The 20,867-nt window shown below is 33.4% G+C and overlaps 1 long non-coding RNA gene across 1 annotated transcript; it reads left to right on the forward strand.

Moving 5' to 3' along the window:
• On the forward strand, window positions 1-2,569 carry LOC143226716 (uncharacterized). The gene is made up of 2 exons (XR_013014717.1): window positions 1-136; window positions 782-2,569. It is a non-coding gene; the product is annotated as an uncharacterized LOC143226716 (long non-coding RNA).
• Window positions 2,570-20,867: the final 18,298 nt, after the last annotated feature.

The following is a 20,867-nucleotide window of genomic DNA, read 5'->3' on the forward strand; positions in this document are numbered from 1 at the left end:
TTTTGGAACACCGACACGGGTAGAGATACTTGAGATAAAATAAGTTACTCAGATCGATTAACCACGATGTATGCTTTAACACATTTTTAATTGGTTTATTGGGGTGTAAGTTGTAACACAATCTTTCAGTTACTAGGTAAGAGTAATTTAGTATCTTACATGGAAAAAAAATATAAATAAAATGTTAATGAGGTTTCGAAAGTAAGTGTTAAAGTTCTTCACTCTTTCATGCAGTAGGATTGTTTGTTTGCTTTGAGTTTCGCGCAATGTTACTCAAGGGCTATCTGCGCCAGTTATCCCTAATTTCGCAGTATGAAAGTAGAGGGAAGGCAACTAGTCATCACCACCCACTGCCAACTCTTGGGCTACTCTTTTACCAACAAATAGTGGGTTTGACTGTCACATTATAACGTCCCCACGACTGAAAAGGGAAGCGTGTTTGGTGTAACGGGGATTCGAACCCGCGATCGTCAGATTACGACTCGAATACCTTAACCCACCTCGCCGTGCAGGGCCTCAGACCGTAGGATTAGTTTTATAAATATAAAACATTTTAGCTTCAGCACGGACAAGAGATCTAGTTAGATAATTAATCCATTTCGGTATAATCAGGATTCATTTGGATTACCACACTTAAAAAAAAAAACACAAAAACTGTATCACTCGAGTTATTTTTTTCGAACTATTTTAAGGTTTAACCTAACAAACAAATTTTGTTTACATTTCGTTTCTATAAGTACAGTTTTTGCTTAGTTGTGGCTTTTTAATTATTTTATTTTAGATAATTCACGCAAGAGGTAAGGCTACATAAGGTCACGTCACAGTAGCTTCGTGTAGGCCTATTAGCAAAGAAATATCTGCTAATCTTGCTGAAATGATCAGTATATGAAAAGGGATAACAGTGTAAAACGAAGAGGAGCACTGTGGTTGGAAGACTCTAACTCTAAACCTAGCCGCGCCCTCTTTGCGACTCCCCTCTGTAAACCTAATATAGTAGCCGAGGTCGTTTCAGTAAGAAGATCCTTGTCTTCCGCACCTAAACTAGTATGCCGAGCGCGTGGCGGCACGAGCGGCGGTGAAACTCATTTTCGAAGATCGACTGAGTTAGACACGACCAGTAGCTAGGCCTACTAGCTGACTGACTGACTGACTGCATTCCCGCTTGGGATTTTTCTGGGCTGTGGTTTCCGTTAGAAGAGTTATTTCGTCTCCGTTTCAGTCCTTAGCGGGAGACTCAACGGACTTGTTTTCTAACTCGCAAGCAAGTAGCGTTATAATAAACGTTTAGATTACCGAGTGAACTGAAAATGGCCAATCCCGATATGTACAACGAATCCTTCAATGAGGGATACATGGATCAAGAGGAAGAATGGGAACGCGAGGGATTATTAGATCCCGCTTGGGAGAAACAACAGCGGAAGGTTTGGTTTAAAATGTTTTTTAGCTAAGTTGTTCTAGTTTATTGGTACAAGTTCAGTTGGTGATGTGTAAATATTAACTTTATTAATGCAAGTTTTTGAAACTCTTCCGTGATTCATACCTGAACTTTGTAGAGAGACTTCTGAGTATAGCCTAGGCTGTTTCCGCACAAACGAATTTTAAAAACAAAATTGCAATTTTATACAAACTCGCGTACACACTGTTCTTACTGTAATCGAACATCTGTAGGCTTTCTGATGCGGCTGGGCTATTATCACATTGATTTCCTATAGAAGGACATAATAAATTAATACGTTATTTGTATTTATTCGCCCTAAAGTGAACGATAACAGAACTATGATAATATTTTATCGAATAAAGACCTATAAACGTATGTAATGGTTTTGAGGCTTAAAATGACCTTGAACCAAGTTAGGTCTCTCCAACCTTTTGAAACTTAGTGTGACTTTTTTAAGCATCGAGAAACAATGGTAAATATATGTAGCGACCTCTGCAACACGTATGTGTAGATTCTTAATCAGTTTTAAATTTTAGTATTTAATAGATTTGTGATGTTAGAATTATATAACCAGTCATTATTAAGATAACCTTTCCACAAAATAATACAACCAATCATTGTTAGAAGCATCTTTTCCACAAAATAATATAACTAATTATTACCGTATTAATGTTCACCATAGGGTAATATAACCAGATGTCGTTTGGCAAATGTTTATCGTATAATAACGTAACCAATCGTTATTTTATTAACCTTTTCAACAGAATAATATCACAGATCATTATTAGACTAATCTTTTCCACGTTTTTACATCACATGAAACCCGAAACAGTTCAAATTGTATCTCTCAGATAAGCGTGATAAAGCCCTTTTGAGGATTTTAGTGACTCCCCCCCCCCTCCTACAATTCAAGTGTAAAAATAGTTCAGTAAAGATACTTGAACTTAGGAACTTTCGATGAATAAGCATTTGTATTTGATCAAGGGAACCCTGAAAAGCTCTTTAGAGTTTGAATACAGATGAAAATCTAGACCGTGTGGATTTTAATTTTAAACTTGGCGTTGCTCTATTGTTACAGTATAGTATTACGTCAGTTTAATCTGCATTGGTTGGCTATAAAAAATGTGATCTTAAGTTACTTTGTCAATGTTTTATTTGTGGACTCGCCAAAAAACAAAACAAAAAAGGTGCAGAATCGTTACTTGAATTGGACGTTTGTGTCAGCACTTTAATTCAGAACAGCGATGCATTGATAGTTTCGTGGCCTTTGTTCTCAGCTTGGAGACCTATTCATACCAGCTTTACGACTCTTTGTTTAATCACGCAACGTATATATATATATATATATTTATTTATTTATATATAAATGGGCTCAGCATGAACTGTTTCGTATAAATATAGAAAACAAATAAAACGATCTACTTTGTACACTTAAAGTGCCCAGTAATTTAAAACATTATTTTGGAATATTTTTATGAAAGTTTACAGTTCAACAGTTGAAAACTGTAGTGATTTTCAAGATATAATTAATTTTAATATTTTTCAATACACTTATAAATACACTTTGTTGAACAATTTATAATAAATCAATGTACTACATAATGGACCGATAGAAAATATGGCATTGTATTTTTCATTACTAATAATTATACCAAATGGTATGTGATATTTGAATTTCTCAGATATCAAGGTTACAGGATTAATTTGTTATTTCATACAAGAAATTTGTCATGGTTACGAAGAGACCCGTATTATCACACCAGTGGTTAACAAAGAAGGATGATGTACTGTTTTCTGTAACCCTAATTACAGCATCTTGAAGATGCAATACAGTAGGTTGAGACGTCTGAAAAAAATAAAAATAAAAATTAACCAGGCTTTAATGGTTTTCATTTGGACGCTAATTTTTAGGGTTAGCCCTAAGGGATGAAACATTAAATGACCGTCTTTTGAACTTAAAATATAATACTGGAATCACCTTTCAAAAGCTAACCTGAAAACTAAAAACTAAATAATTTTGTCTTTATGAATGAGATTAGTGAAATGATACCCTCCAGTCAAAATCTATAACACCTGCTCGCAGCATCAATTTTATGACAGGGAACGAAATGACTCGCTCCAACCATTATGTGACTAAGAGAGAATTGACACTCAAACCACATCTTTTGGTGATTAGTCTGCAGTAGTTTTATGATTGAGAGCGGAATAACACATATTCCAGTCAGTGGCGAATTTAAGGTTGTGTAGGCCCAGGGTCTAATAATTTTTGTGGGCCCTACATACATCCCATGTAATTTTATATAGAATAAAATTATTAGTGGGCCCTCATTAAGACAAAGGGCCCCTGGGGCTGAGCCCACTCTAGCTTCTTTTAAATACGCCACTGATTCCAGCTAAAACTTCTTACGACTGGTCACTGTTGGAAACTCAACATAGGATACTCAATTATTGTTATTCCAACTACTCATTTTAATGAGTAATTATTAATTCTAGTTTCCATACGATTATTACGAATTATCAAATGGCGTAATTAAAAAAAATAATATATTTATATATGTCTAGGTTTGACGTCTAGCATTTTGTACATAGAAAAAATAAACTAAGGTCTGTGGTTATCGTTGTGACAGATGATCTTCTAGTTCATTGGGAATATGTCCATCACTGTTGTGTTTTTAAGTTAGTTTTGATTCGAAACAGATCCAACTTTGTAATGTATATCTTTAACATAGGGAATTATTTGATTTTTCTCACAATCAACATCAACAGATTAACAGTGTTGTGTCAACTTTCATTACTCGTGAACCCAGATCAACTTTCATTACTCTTGAACCCAGAATAGGAAGCGCTCCAAAAAAACATAAGCGAGCGAGTACAACAGATAGAAACAAAGAAAGGAAAAGCAAATGCTTATTTTATATTTAACCAATAAATTATTCTATCAAACTCCAGTCAATAATTTTGTTGTTGTTACGTTTGACTTCCTACTATGGAAAGTCTCTGAGTCAAGTTACACAGTACAGTGGAATGTGAAAATCTTTATGGTGTATCTGTCCAAGACTTCCTTGCATCGTAGATCAATGCGTTGCTCACTCATAACGGCTGTCAGAGCAGTGACAGTCCACTATTTTTTTGCATGTAACATTAAATTTTCTATTACTGTATTTATATTACTTTGGTATTTTACTGTATAAGACGCTCCCCAAAAACGCGGATAATGTGCCCTCTCTGCTACCGCCTTTTGCTTCCGACCTCTCTCTATGTCTATGTGTATATATAGAAACCAGTGGCTGGAACTGACAGTGGCTTTCATTCAAACTACCAATACTTTGGCCTCGTAGCATTATACGATGCCCTTTAGAGGAGTCCTAAATTTATACCAATTCTGAACGTGCTTTTTTATGTAAAGTTAAAGAGAAAAAGAAATAAATTACACATTGTTCTCGATGTTTGACAAAATCTTGAAAACCTATAATTTTAACGTATCTTAGAAGAGCAGACTATTATTTATAAATATTTATTTAAGTCTGTTTTTTTTCAGGAATCTTATAACAACCCAGCTCATACTGACTGTAGTAGTTACTTGTTCATGTGTAAACCAATGATATCTTCAGATAAAACTAGATAGGTCGTAGATTCGGGCAGCATTCGGCATTTAGTGACTTCATTCTGTTTGTCTGTAACCAAGTAAACGAAGATGTTAAAAAAGATAAGGTCATTGCTGTCTTTAACCCAATTACATTTAATCCATCTTCAGTTACATGCAACATATCTCCAATTATATTTAATCCATCTTCAGTTACATGCAACACATCTCCAATTATATTTAATCCATCTTCAGTTACATGCAACATATCTCCAATTATATTTAATTCATCTTCAGTTACATGTAACATATCTCCAATTGTATTTAATTCATCTTCAGTTACATGTAACATATCTCCAATTGTATTTAATTCATCTTCAGTTGCATGTAACATATCTCCAATTATATTTAATCCATCTTCAAATATATTTAAAAGATTTCCAAATGGTCAAAATTTGGGCCGACATGGAATATTGATTTATTTCTTTCATAGTTATATAAAAACAATTATTCATGATTTAAATAAACAACAACATTACTCAAAGTGAATTTGATTTAATTAACTACTGATTAATATTTCTAATGAGTTACGTGTTACATAGTGTTGTATTAACCAACGTTATGCCCCCCGCTAGTACAGCGGAATGTCTACAGATTTACAACGCTAAAATCAGGGGTTCGATTCCCTCCGGTGGACTCAACAGATAGCCCGATGTGGCGTCGCTAGAAGAAAACACACCAATGTTATATGTATGTATATTTTTACTTGGGAAAGCTTAAAATTAAAAAAAAAGAATACACCGTAAAAGAATAGCGCGAATCTTACACAGCATATCCAAACCTTAGAAAAAAATATAATTAAATGTAAAGCTTTTGTAATTACGTATTCAGTGTTTCATGAGTTAGTGAGAGAAACGAGGCTTTTATTCCAGACAACGAGCGAGTGTATCGTAGTGATATATAACCCTTGCCACCTACATAAAGTACCATGTGTGTAATATTTAAATATTGACACATCTGGTGTTTGTCGAGCTTGTAAATTTCAGATTAATGTCTTTTACAGTGTTAGGGAGGACCGGCATGGCCAAACGCGTAAGGCGTGCGACTCGTAATCCGAGGTTCGCGCCTACGTCGCGCTAAACATGCTCGCCCTCCCAGCCATGGGGGTGTATAATGTGACGGTCAATCCCACTATTCGTTGGTAAAAGAGTAGCCCAAGAGTTGGCGGTGGGTGGTGATGACTAGCTGCCTTCCCTCTAGTCTTACACTGCTAAATTAGGGACGGCTAGCACAGATAGCCCTCGAGTAGCTTTGTGCGAAATTCCAAACAAACAAACAAATACAGTGTTAGGGTTCTACTTGTCAGAAAGGTGAGCCTACCTCTCTCTTTTTTAATATATTGTGTTTGTTTCTAATATTTAACAGTCATGAACTGATAGGCTAATTCCAGAGTCTTACTATTAAAGCTATCTTGAAGCATGGTGGATGGTTTGTTTTAATATTCATTTTTCTTGCTCTTGTCAAACTTAATGGTCGAAAGATGACTAACTCTTAAGTGCGTAAGACCTAAAACGTCTTAATAAAAGATACAGTACTCGTGTGTTCTAGCTGTGAATAGTCTCCGCTGTGACTTTTCTGTTTACGTAGGAACAAAGAAAATATTATTTATTTTGTAAGATACAAAAATAACAGACTAAAAATTCTGTTCTACACTTTTGAAATTACCAGTATGAAAGTTACCCAGAAATGTTGCTTATGTGTCACTTTTACCTTATAAATTCCCCGTATTCTACTAAAATCACTATTTCATTCAAAAAAGTTATCTGTTTAGTTTCGTTATTGTGCTAGGCCTAGTTATTGTCCTAAATTTGAACTGGTTTTTACTTTATGCACTACTGTTTCAGAAACGTTGCATCTCAGTCTCTCGATCAGCACAGCCATCAGAATTATCAGTTTTATTCTACAAATCAAATGTTTCTATATTAGAATGCAGCGTCATACATAATGCATTATTAAAACAAAAATTCAACCTTGCTGTCAAGCAGCAAAAATGTATAACGAAATTGAAAGCTAAAGTTTACTTCCTAGTACAATTCTAATCTTACTGCGCTGTGTTTCATCAGCAAATTGAACCGCTATTATCAAAATTAATAAATTTAAATGCATTAGAAAATGTTAACCACTGCACTATCGCCTATATTACTGCTTTACAAAGTAGACTTTAGCAACAAAATGTAACAGTTTGTTAAATTAAAACGATTTATCTGAATGTTTGTAAAGGAAACAGAATTTATCATTACGTTAATTTTGCTCGACTTTCTAAACTATAAAATTATCAAAAACTTTCAAACTGCAATGATCGATCTTGTTGCATGTTTTGTTGTAACAAAGCCACCTGTGGCTATCTGCTGTGTGCACCGAGGGAATCGAATCTGTGATCTGATGTTTGTAAATACGAAACTTTACCACTGCCCCACCGGCTAACAAATATTGTCTGGAAATACAATGTAAAATATTGTTTTAAATTAGTGATATGTAAATACAAATGAATACATAATAACGTACAAGTTAGATCTAAGAAAAGATTTAAATAAAAGTTAAGTTACAGAAGCATCCCTGTCGCGCCAAACATGCTCGCCCTGTCAGCCGTGGGGGCGTTATAATGTGACGGTCAATCCCACTATTCGTTGGTAAAAGAGTACCCCAAGAGTTTGCGGTTGGTGGTGATGACTAGCTGCCTTCCCTCTAGTCTTACACTGTTAAATTAGGGACGGCTAGCACAGATAGCCCTCGAGTAGTTTTGTGCGAAATTAAAAAAAAACAAACAAACAAAAAGTTACAGAAATTTCAAAGCGCCTCCTACTCAAAATTCCAAGGTGAAACCATCCACATTTTTAACCAATTACGAATACAATTCCGAAGAAGCCAATACTTGATTTCAAGAAAATTTTAATTTTAATTTGAGATGCTACAGAAATGGAATACATTTATCAACCTGCTATAACAGAACCTGGTTTACTAAATTTGTTAGCGTAGATAGCCCTCGTGTAGCTTTGCGCGAAATTAAAAACAAACAAACAAATAAATTTTGTTTGGAACAGCGGTAAGTCTACAGATTTACAACGCTACAATCGGGGATTTGATTCTTTTCCTTTGACACAGCAGATAGCTCGACAAGACATTTTTTAAACACACATCTACACTAATGTATATTTAGTATAAAGTTTCAGGAAAATATTTCCATAGTGAGTTTTATTAATTTTATTATTGTCACTTTTCCTCAGATAATGGTTTCATATATCATCCATTTACTTTATTTTCAGTTTTAAATATAATGAGCAGTACTTAAAGCATTCCTCAGTTTCCTTATTTTGAGCTTCTTTCAAGATAGCTCAAGATAAAAGCAATATTTACACATAAGCTATGTACACGTTTAAAAATAAAATCGCGCTTGGAGTGTGGCGTCAGACAACTGGTGGCTTGGTTTTGTATAGGGAAGTTATGATTACCATTTAAGGATCACCGCTTGAGCTAATCGTAACATCCTACATCAATCACATCGATCCATTAAGACCACCAGGTTCTTCAAAAGTAAAGCAGTTTATGATGACGTTTCCATGTAACTTCTATTTTTACATAAAACCAAAAATTGTCACTTCATGGAAACGAGATATTAAGAAAGCTGCTTTGTTTTCAAACTGTTTCTAGGAGTTTTAGTTTGAAGTTTTCAATCATTTAGAATGTTATTTTAGATTTATATAAAAAACTAACAAAAAATACAGTTTTTGCAAATTTTAAAGGAGTTCCGAAAAAATGTTTCTTATTTAATACTTGTTAAATACCGAGTACTTTCCTTAAAAAGCTAATATATCTCCTCAAAAGAGGCCCCCTTGTGGTTCAGCACGAATTCAGTCCTCAAACAATAAGAATTTTGTTTCGGGCCTTGATGTTTGAAAACATTGTTTGAAAAACGATAAAAATATCTATACACAGGAGAAACAAAAATAAATATTTCTAATATTTTGATAAGTGATTTTTGGTTTGTAATAAAAAAAAAAACACACACTTTGTAGATTATCTCCGAACTTTATACAGTACAGAACTGGAAGCATCCTTTTTTCTTTGTTTACTTTATTTAATATTTAGTGTTAACCATCAAATCCTCATAATATGTCGTTAACTATTTATCTAGTGTTGCGGTTGGGAAGGAAAAAAACAATTGAGAACTTAATTATGACAAGTGTCGCCCACTGCTTGGTAGTTTTTTATTAATTTATTTTTAATACATGTTAATATGTTTTATGACACGTGTGTAAACATTGTTTTATGATTTTTATAGAAAAAAAAAACATTCACGTGTAAAGAATGCTAGCCCTATTTCTGATGTGTAACTTATCCTTCCATATCACGTGCTCTTATTTATACCAATCACGTTACTTTTACTAGCGGCGTGATATATGTCAGTTGAAACACAGAATTTCTTTAAATTCATTTCTTTAGAAAAAGTTTTCTTTATATGAAGGAAAAAACACAGTGAACAGTATACAGAAAATCTGGAAAGATACGAGATAAGTAATTTTATCTACCGCCTACACTTTCTATTCCAGTACTAGGTGTCGCTGTGGACATGTTTTAATTTTCTCTATGAATCAGTCTTTTTCATTTTAGGTATTTTCCTGAATTTTTTTTTCCTTGTAATCACAGCAAGGTTTCTCACAGTTTTTATACAAGAGTTTTCGTTTTTATAACTAAACGTTTACTCCACGAAACTTCGATACCTTTATCTATTCATTCTACAGTACTTACTCCAACCATATATGGAGTATATGCTATAGAGTCTGGGTAGAAGAGAGTGGGCGCAACTGCTAGTATCTAATATTAGCACTTGCTATTTTAGTTTGTTGTGTGAGCGGATTCAATGACACATTTAGAGGAATGTGATCACACAGTCTCACGACTGTCCTAGCAAGCGCGTGCTGGTTCAGACATATATATATAGCTTTTTCAATATTCCTATAATGTATCTTTTACCAACTTTTACAACAACGATCAGATTTTAAGATAGTAAAAACTAGACACAAAACTCGTGTTTTAAAATTAATTTGGTTATAGAGAGTGACTTTTATTGAATACAGTGGAATGAAAAACAACAGCAGATAAAACTAAACTGCAAGATCGAGAAAATGAACACGAGCACTAAATAATGCTGTTTCTAATACAATGATGATATCGATTCGTGTTGACTTTTTACTGAAGACAATACAGATATATAGAAGACGAGAGTAATACATGGATAATATTTAGGGTTACTGGAAGTCAAAGAGGTGAACTATAATCTACTTCATATAAAGTTTGGCAGATATGAATGGAAAATTATTAAAAGAGTAAAGAATACGGCAGAAAAACTATATCAATTTGTTTTTCTCCAAATTAAAAAAAATGTCTAATTTTGCGTAACAGACTTGTAGTGACCAGGGAATATTCGGTTTATGTACGTGTGTTCCTTTGGTTTTGCATGTAACCTTGGGCTAGAAACATACTTTAATAGCTAGATTTATACAGTGTTGGTTGTGCGACTCGTCAGTTAGGTACCCAAACAAACATCTTTGAGGTAAGAACGAAAAACTGTTAATATAAGATACCATAACCAGCACAGAAAATTATGAATCTCGAGAAATAAAAATAAGAAATAATTTGTTACCTGGTATTTTATTTATATTTTTCACGTATAAATAAGTCGAGTTATTTCCTATCGCTTTTTTATGGTTTTATAGTTCATTCAGATTAAATTTTCATTTCCTAAATTAAATTAATTTTAAATTAAAATTTCTTTAAGTATTCCGTCTTTCTTGCCAGGCAGCACATCGAGACACTTTGTATCTTTTCCACATAAAATGGATATTTTGGACTGGAAATTGTGCTGCCATCTAGTGAGGACTATGTAACAATAAATAAGACACATAAGAAATATTTAAATCAAAATAAAAAATATAAAGTTGTTTAATTGCTTCCTATTTTGAAAACAAAATGCATGTTAATTTTTTTAATTCCTTGTAGTTCAATTATTGTAGGAAACTTTAAATAAAATTGTTTGTACCAGACAACTAATTTAAACTAGAAATTGTTACAAATTCAACACATAATGTGATAAAGAATAGAAGTATATACAGTCCCAGAACCATAAACAAATAATTTATAGTAAACATATAAAGCAAAGGTACAGTTCGGCCTTCTACAATACTAAACACGTTTAAAGATAGATTCCAAATTAGTCTCTGAATCACCCATTTTGATAAGTTGTGAGGATGAACACCACAGATCCAAAATCTTCTCTTTAGCTTCCAGAATATTAACAATTGACGTAACCGGATGGTTAGGGCGCTACACTCGCAATCTACGGTCCTTAGGTTCGAATCTCGCAACCAAACATGCTAACTTTTTTAGTCTTTAGGGACATTATATGGTTATGGTCAATCCCACTATTTGTTGGTATAATAGTAACCCAAGAGTTGGAGGTGGGTGGTGTTGATTAGCTGCCTTCCCTCTAGTGTACTAGTGCTCAATTAAAAACAGCGGACCAAGATAGCCCTCGCGTAGCTTTGTGCAAAAATTAAACAAAGAAATTCGCAATACTAAGCAAGAGCAAACCCTTGGTTTTGTTCTTTGTCAAACCTTTCAGGAAGTCCCTTTCATGAATTGAGATATAAAAATATGTTCTTTGTCAAACCTTTCAGGAAGTCCCTTTCATGAATTGAGATATTATAATATTTCATCCTGTTGGCCTCATCTGGTGAATCACTTGAAGTTGTCAAAGAACAGAGTCTTTGGTCTTTTGTTGTTGTTGTCTTTTTTTCACAGATTCTGCAGGGTATAACCTTTCTTTATCGTACCGAAATATTACAATAAGCTAGATTAAGGAACTATGACAAGAGTGTTCTTCTGATAATTTTCTCCACAGAACAGAAGGAAATACAAGCTTTTAGGTGGACTAATTCTGTCACTCAGGTCTTCTGACTGCCATCGCACCCTGCTGTTCTTTTGGTCAGAGTCTGATTAAGACCACGGCGGAACTTTAGATACTTAACAAGTGGAAGCCAGCTTTTAAAAATGTAAGCCTTTCATCGCACCTGACAATAATTGAAGAAAATATTATATCATGCACCAGAGGGCCCACAGAACTGGTCGACCATTCCAGTGTGACAGCTTACCAACATGTAAAACAAGTTGATTTTGATGTTATCATTCACTCTTTGCTGGGAGCCGGCATGGCCAGGTGGGTTAAGGCGTGCGACTCGTAATTTGAGGGTCGCGGGTTCGCATCCCCGTCGCGCCAAACATGCTCGCCCTTTCAGCCATGGGGCGTTATAATGTGACGGTCAATTCCACTATTCGTTGGTAAAAGAGTAACCCAAGAGTTGGAGGTGGGTGGTGATGACTAGCTGCCTTCCCTCTAGTCTTGCACTGCAAAATTAGGGACGGCTAGTGCAGATAGCCCTAGAGTAGCTTTGCGCGAAATTCAAAAACAAACAAACAAACAAACTTTTGCTGTGAAATCTTTCAAAGGTTTCAAAAGAAGTTATTAGAAATCAGTCTTTTTCTCCATCGCTTTGATTTGTTTTTAAATAAATCTACTGCTTGCTTTGAATTTTCATTACTGCAAAGAAGGTCCAAAGAGATAAAAATATAACAGATGAGGTAGTAAATGGTAAAAGGGATTGAAGGTAAAGTTAGTGATGGTGGTTGTGAAGCTAGTGGTGGGATAGGGATGAGGGTAGAGTGGAAAAACAGTAGTGTTAGAGTTGGAAAAAACAGTAGGGTTAGAGTTGGAAAAAACAGTAGGGTTAGAGTTGGAAAAAACAGTAGTGTTAGAGGTGGAAAAAACAGTAGTGTTAGAGTTGGAAAGTGAAAAAAATTGTGCCAAAACTGTGGTCAGTAGGAGGCATCTGAGAGGCCTATTAAAAAGAAGGTATAAAGATTGCAGACCTAAGACACTGTGACCTCATTTAGAATTTCTTCCTTTCAATATATAACTTTAGATAATATATGTTGCTGTCCAGTACTAAGTTTTTTGTTTTGTTTTTTGCTGGTACTCAGAAACAAACATGTTTTTTTCCTGCTTTGTTTTTCATTAGTCATTTGCTGAAGGTTTCTTCATTTCAACATGTTTCTGGAGTGCCATAGCATGAACATTTCTAGATAAATAATGCTGTCTACTTGCGATAAATTTGTCCTGTTTGATGTCATTATATTTTTTGAAGTTAAACTTTTGTTTTAGTGAAATGAAAGAAGAAAATGTCTGATTTTTTTTAACTTTTTCGACTAAGGTGTCAAATTCAACATTGATTATCAAATATTGAAACGATTTTAAAAGCGCAAATCAGCTGGAAAATACAGTCGTGGTGGAACGGAATTTATCGGAACTACATTTAAACATTTATTCAACGTATTATAGGAAGTTTCATACCAAAAAAAGTTACCGCTCTTGGGAACGGTATCTAACAGCCCTTCCTGATGCAAAATGCCCATATCATAAAGGTGTGTTCAGATTAGTGGTTTGGAAGTTAAAGGATGGAAATATCCTTTGCACTTAATGACTCTGGAAAACCAAAGAACTTAGTCGGCTTGGAGGACCATCCAGAAAGAGACATCTGCAACAAGTCGCAGTAAATATCTTGTAACTGAAGAAAAATCCATGAACACACAGGTCAGTGACTAAAGAGGGTCGGCAGGTTCTGTTCCCTTCGCGCCAAATATGCTCACCCTTTCAGCCGTGGGGGCGTTATAATGTGACGGTCAATCCAACTATTCGTTGGTAAAAGGGAAGCCCAAGAGTTGGCGGTGGGTGGTGATGACTAGCTGCCTTCCCTCTAGTCTTACACTGCTAAATAAGGGACGGCTAGCACAGATAGCCCTCGAGTAGCTTTGTGCGACTTTAAAAAAAAAACACAAAAAAATAGTGACTAAATATGTCCACGTTGCTCAGGCAACAGTACGCAACATAATCATTAACAATATTTGTCTGGAATCAATACCAAAATTAGGCTTCCAAACATGCTCAGCAAGGATGTTTGTCTGGAATCATTACCAAGAGTAGGCTTCCAATCATAATCAGTAAGAATATTTGTCTGGAAATAAGACCAATACTAGGCTTCCCTTTATATCTCCAGTATAACGGTCGCTCACCTGTAATGGCTAAAGAGTGACACAGGTATTAATTTTGTTACATACCAAAACATATCGGTCAAGTGACTGGATGCAACGCCTGTACAATCAGACAATTGAAATGAACACTGGAAAACATTGCCCTCGCACACTAAAATGTATTATGAAAACATGGAGTGGACGGAGCCTTTCCAATGAAAATTATGACGTAGGATTATTTTGACGATAATCGAATGTTGCGACATGGACAACGATATAATGAGGCTCCAAACTCATTGTCTTATAACGTACTTAGTCAGCCCTCTCTAAAAAAAGTATTTGGTTTTATGAAGTTAATATGCCAATATATTTTCAACGTTAGAATATACGTGAAATGACACATATTTAATATGTGTTTTATTTTTTACGAACTTACAAAATAGGGTTTAACCATTTCATAATGTACGTCGCCACTGTTACAGTGTTTCACATTCATTAAGTATGATTATATTTTCAATAACTTCCAAGCGTGCTTCAGGAAATAACATTCTTAATTAAAAGGGTAGCCTAAGAGCTGGAGTGGTGGTGGTGATAACTAACTACCTTCCCTCTAGTTTTACACTGCTAAATTAGAGACGGCTAGCGCAGATAGCCCCTTGTGTAGCTTTGCGCGAAATTCAAAAAATAAACAATCTTTTACTCAGTGTGAAATATGAGTTATTTTATTGTTGTGATGGTGTTATAAGCCTGAAATACAACGGAAGAGGCATCCACCAAAAATAATAATAAAAATAGATTTTGGTGCGGTTTACTGAAGAGCACAAAAGACGTAAAATAATTTTTCTATTTATTATTAATTAAACTCAATTTTCAGTGTAAACCGTAACTCAAAACATTTCCCTTAGTTTGAGAGTAAGTATATCTCGTCAGCAGGTTTCAACTAACCTCGCCACACTTCTTCCCCTGTCGCTCTAAACGTTATGTTTCTTGGTTACTTTTAGTGAACGTGATTGAAAGAATAATATATATATATATATATATATATATATATATATGTATGTTAGATAACAGACAAAACTACCCTGTTACAACATATTTTGCAACATTGTTACATCTTCATTTTATGCTGATATGACTATAAACAATATTATTCATCTATTGATAATATTCTGAAGTGACTATAAAATAATATCATTTATGTCTCAATTTTTATTTTACCAAAATATTTAGAAACTGTTAAAATAAAAAAGGAAAAGGGATAGTAAAAAAAATAGAGAAACAGATGAATCAAAACCCGATTATTATATTTTTAGGCCTAATCTAGTGAGTATATTAAAAAAGTAACCAAACTAGGCTGGAAGACTTCATGTTTACAGTACTTATCAGCTTTAGCCGCTCAAAACAAAATCGCATATATTTTGTATTTATAGCCACGTAACTAAAACTTTTTAAATAGGTTATGGACGTTCGCACCGTTTTATATAGTACACCTGTATAGGTTCTGGTGCAAAAAAAACTAGCTGATTTTGCTGTAGGCTTGTGAAGCAAAAATATGAATGATAATAAAAAAGGTAAAAGGTAATTATACTAAAATACACATTCACAATCCAGTGAAGTACGAAAACCAGTATAATAAATCAACACTCACAAGGGAAGAGAAAGTTACTATGGTAATCATCTGCTGTTAGAAATCTTACTGAAATAGTCGCAGAAAACCTTGTAGAGACAAAGTAGAATAGCGAACTCGAGAAATGATGAATCTTCAACTAACAGTTTCCAATTAATGTGCTATAAGTTGGACAATTTTTTTTTTCAATTAATGCACATTTGTAAAACAATGGATATTTTTCAATGAAGGAAAATGAAGGACTTAGAAAAATTCTCCGGGACGAAAAAATGAAGGCGCTTGAATTAATTTTAAAACTACCTATAGTATACTCGATACTGTATTCCTTATTATTGACTAGGTTTCAATAAAATATTCGTAGCCATTACTTTTGTTGGCTTTTAAAACTAAAATAAATAATAATAACAAAGCTGAGGACAGTGTTATAAATACAGATTGCTTACTCTTATAAAATAAAGCCTCTTTCAACTAGTATAGCAGTGCTTAAATAACTTCTACATTTCTACGATGCTTAAATGGCTTCAAAGAGCTTATGTTGGTAGCGGAGAACTTAGAAAATTTTATAGGGTGGGAATTTCGGCTTTCAAGAATCAACTTAAAAGTAGTCCCACAACATTTGCTGGACCTTGTTTAGTAGCTGTGTGGATTTTAGTGCACTATACCACCGCCGTTTTGCTGTAGTCTTCGGTGTTTGAATCGCTTTGTAAAGAAATTTCGTCAGTAGTCAGTACAGGTGAAAAAACAAAACTGATATAATTTCTTCCTCTCAAAATCGACATAAAATAGTTATGCCCAGGAGTTTTTATTTCTTTCAGTAGGTTTAAATGAAATATTCACAGGAGTTTTTTATTCTTTCAGTAGGTTTAAAATGAAACATTCACATGGAGTTTTTTTATTTCTCTTTCAGTAGGTTTAGATGAAACATTCACAGGAGTTTTTTTTATTCCTTTCAGTAGGTTTAGATGAAATATTCACAGGAGTTTTTTTATTTCTTTCAGTAGGTTTAGATGAAATATTCACAGGAGTTTTTTTATTTGTATGAAAATATTCACAGGAGTTTTTTTATTCTCTTTCAGTAGGTTTAGATGAAATATTCAACATGAGTTTTTTTTTTATTTCTTTCATAGGTTTAGATGAAATATCTCACAGGAGTTTTTTTATTTCTTTCAGTAGGTTTAGATGAAAACATTCACAGGAGTTTTTTATTTCTTTCAGTAGGTTTAGATGAAATATCTCACAAGAGTTTTTTATTTCTCTCTCAGTAGGTTAGATGAAATATCCACAGGAGTTTTTTACTCTCTCAGTAGGTTTAGATGAAACATTCACAGGAGTTTTATTTCCTTTCAGTAGGTTTAGATGAAATATTCACAGGCTCTTTTTTTATTCTTTTCAGTAGGTTTAGATGAAAAATATCCACAGGAGTTTTATTATTTCCTTTCAGTAGGTTTAGATGAAATATTCACAGGAGCTTTTTTATTTCTTCAGTAGGTTTAGAGATGAAATATTCAACAGGAGCTTTTTTATTCTCTCTTTCAGTAGGCTTAGATGAAATATCTCACAGGAGTTTTTTATTCCTTCAGTAGGTTTAGATGAAACATTCACAGAGAGCTTTTTTATTTCCTCTCAGTAGGTTTAGATGAAACATTCCACAGGAGTTTTTTATTCCTCTCTCAGCAGGTTTTAGATGAAATATTCACAGGAGTTTCTTTTTATTCTCTTTCAGTAGGTTTAGATGATATATTCACAGGAGCTTTTTATTCTCTCTCAGTAGGTTTAGATGAAATATTCAATATGATTTTTTTATTCTTTCAGCAGGTTTAGATGAAAATATCTCACAGGAGTTTTTTTATTTCTTTTTTCAGTAGGTTTAGATGAAATATCTCACAGGAGTTTTATTTATTCTTCAGTAGGTTTAGATGAAATATCTCACAGGAGTTTTTTTTTTATTTTCTTTCAGTAGGTTTAGATGAAATATCCACAGGAGTTTTTTTTATTTCTTTTTTCAGTAGGTTTAGATGAAATATTCACAAAGTTTTTTATTTCTTTCAGTAGGTTTAGATGAAATATCCACAGTGAGTTTTTATTTCTTTCAGCAGGCTTAGATGAAATATCTCACAGGAGTTTTTATTCTCTCAGCAGTGGTTTAGATGAAATATTCACTGGAGCTTTTTTTTTTCTCTCAGTAGGTTTAGATGAAATATTCACAGGAGTTTTTTTTTATCTTCCAGCGGTGGTTTAGATGAAATATTCACTATGAGTTTTTTTATTCCTTTCAGTAGGTTTAGATGAAATATCCACAGGAGTTTTTTTATTTCTTTCAGTAGGTTTTAGATGAAATATTCACAGGATTTTTTTATTTCCTCTCAGTAGGTTTAGATGAAATATCTGTACATGAGCTTTATTCTCTCCACAGTGGTCTTAGATGAAAACAACTATTTTATCTCAGGCCTAGATGTTACCCAGTTCTCCAGTTCTCTGCTTTAGACTGTAATCTTCACAGGAGTTTTTATTCTCCTTCAGTAGGTTTAGATGAAATATCCACAGGAGCTTTTTTATTTCTTTCTCAGCAGGTTTAGATGAAATATCTCACAGGAGTTTTTTTTTTACTCCTTTTCAGTAGGCTCAGATGAAATATTCACAGTGAGCCTTTTATTCTTTCTTTCAGCAGGCTTTAGATGAAATATCCACAGGAGTTTTTATCCTTTCAGTAGGTAGAGAGATGAAATATCCACAGGAGTTTTTATTTTCTCAGTAGGTTTAGATGAAACATCCACAGGATCTTTTTTTATTCTTTAGTAGGTTTAGATGAAATATTCACATGAGTTTTTATCTTTTTTAGTAGGTTTAGATGAAATATTCACAGGAGTTTTTTTATTCCTTCAGTAGGCTTAGATGAAATATTCACAGGAGTTTTTTATTTCCTTTCAGTAGGTTTAGATGAAACATTTACAGGAGTTTTTTATTCTTTCTTCAGTAGGTTTAGATGAAATATCTCACATGGAGTTTTTTATTTCTCTCTCAGTAGGTTTAGATGAAATATTCCACAGTTTTTTTACTTCTTTCTTCAGTAGGTTTAGAGCTTTTGAAACATCTCACAGGATTTTTTAACTCTTTCAGTAGGTTTAGAATGAAATATCCACAGGAGCTTTTATTTCTTTTTCAGTAGGTTTAGATGAAATATCCACAGGAGTTTTTTATTCTCTTCAGTAGGTTTAGATGAAATATCCACAGGAGGAGTTTTTTATTCCTCTCAGTAGGTTTAGATGAAATATCCACAGGAGTTTTTTATTCTCCAGTAGGTTTAGATGAAATATTCACAGGAGTTTTTTTATTTCTTTCAGTAGGTTTAGATGAAATATTCACAGGAGTTTTTATTCTTTCAGTAGGTTTAGATGAAATATTCACAGGAGTTTTATTTATTTCTTTTCAGTAGGTTTTAGATGAAATATCCACAGGAGTTTTTTTTTTATTTCAGTAGGTTTAGATGAAATATCCACAGGAGTTTTATATTCCTTTCAGTAGGTTTAGATGAAATATCTCACAGGAGTTTATATCTTTCTTCAGTAGGTTTAGATGAAATATTCACAGTGAGCTTTTTTTATTCTCTCAGTAGGTTTAGATGAAATATTCACAGGAGCCTTTTATTTCTTTCAGTAGGTTTAGATGAAATATTCACAGGAGTTTTTTTATTTCTTTCTCAGTAGGTTTAGATGATTTACAACATGAGTTTTGCTATTTCTTTCAGTAGGTTTAGATGAAATATCTCACAAGAGTTTTATTTCCAGTCTTTAGATGAACATTCACAGGAGTGGTTTTAGATGAAATATTCACAGGAGTTTTTTATTTCTCTTCAGTAGTAATTTTAGATGAAATATTCTCATTGAGAGCTTTTTTTATTTCTTTCAGTAGGTTTAGATGAAATATTCACAGGAGTTTTTTTTATTTCTTTCAGTAGGTTTAGATGAAATATTCACATGAGTTTTATTTCCTTCTCTCAGTAGGTTTAGATGAAATATCCACAGGATTTTATTTCTCAGCAGGTTTTAGATGAAATTTTACAGGAGTTTTTATTTCTTTCTCAGTAGGTTTAGATGAAATATTTCACAGGAGTTTTTTTATTTCTTTCAGTAGGTTTAGATGAAATACATCCACAGGAGTTTTTATTTCTTTTCAGTAGGTGATAAGATGAAATATCTCACATTTAGCCTTTCAGTAGGTTTAGATGAAACATTCACAGTGAGTTTTATTTCTCAGTAGGTTTAGATGAAATATCTCACAGGAGTTTTTTTATCTTCTTCAGTAGGTTTAGATGAAATATTCACAGGAGTTTTTTATTTCTCTTTAGTAGGTTTAGATGAAATATTCACAGGAGTTTTATTCTCTAGGTTTAGATGAAATATTCACAGGATTTTTATTCTTTTCAGCAGGTTTAGATGAAATATTTACAGTGAGTTTTTTATTCCTCTCAGCAGGTTTAGATGAAAACATACATGAGCTTTTTACATTCTCTTTAGGACAGAAAATATTCACAGGAGCTTCTTATTTCCCTTCAGTAGGTTTATTTGAAATATCCACAGGAGTTTTATATCCTTTCAGTAGGTTTAGATGAAACATTCAAGAGGATTTTTATATCTCTTCAGTAGGTTTAGATGAAATATTCACAGGAGTTTTATTCTTCTTTCAGTAGGTTTAGATGAAATATTCACAGGAGTTTTTTACTTCTTTCAGCAGGGTTTAGATGAAAATATCCACAGGAGTTTTTTTATTCTTTCAGTAGGTTTAGATGAAATATCCACAGGAGTTTTTTATTTCTTTCAGTAGGTTTAGATGAAATATTCACAGGAGTTTTTTTATTTCTTCAGTAGGTTTAGATGAAATATCTCACAGGAGTTTTTTTATTTCTTCAGTTTTAGATGAAAATTCACAGGATTTTAATTCCTTTCAGTAGGTTTAGATGAAATATTCACAGGAGTTTTTTATTTTCTTTCTTTCAGTAGGTTTAGATGAAATATTCACAGGAGTTTTTTTATTCTTTCTTTCAGTAGGTTTAGATGAAATATTCACAGGAGTTTTTTTTT

This window comes from Tachypleus tridentatus, chromosome 9 (genome assembly GCF_004210375.1).
Source record: "Tachypleus tridentatus isolate NWPU-2018 chromosome 9, ASM421037v1, whole genome shotgun sequence".
In the NCBI taxonomy this organism is placed as follows: Eukaryota; Metazoa; Arthropoda; class Merostomata; order Xiphosura; family Limulidae; genus Tachypleus; species Tachypleus tridentatus.